Here is a 367-nt window from a genome sequence, read left to right as displayed (position 1 = left end):
AAATCGGTATAGAAGGAAAAGTACCTTGACATAATAAAGGCCATCTATGACAAACCCTCAGCCTACATTATACTTGATGGTGAAAAACTAAAAACCTTCCCTCTAAGATCAGGAAGAAGGCAAGGCTGTCCAGTATCGCCAATGTTATTCAATATAACATTGGAGGTCCTAGCAAGTGCAATCAGGCGAGAGAGAGGTATAAAAGGCATCCAAATAGGAAATGAAGAAATCAAACTATCACTATTTACAGATGACACAATTCTCTATATAGAAAACTCCAAAGACTCCACAAGAACACTACTAGAAACAATAGGCAAATACAGTAAAGTTTCTGGATACAAAATCAACATTCAAAAATCTATAGCTT

Source organism: Pteropus vampyrus, unplaced genomic scaffold (assembly GCF_000151845.1).
Source record: "Pteropus vampyrus isolate Shadow unplaced genomic scaffold, Pvam_2.0 Scaffold55, whole genome shotgun sequence".
NCBI lineage: Eukaryota > Metazoa > Chordata > Mammalia > Chiroptera > Pteropodidae > Pteropus > Pteropus vampyrus.
Note: the sequence above shows the minus strand (reverse complement) of the source record.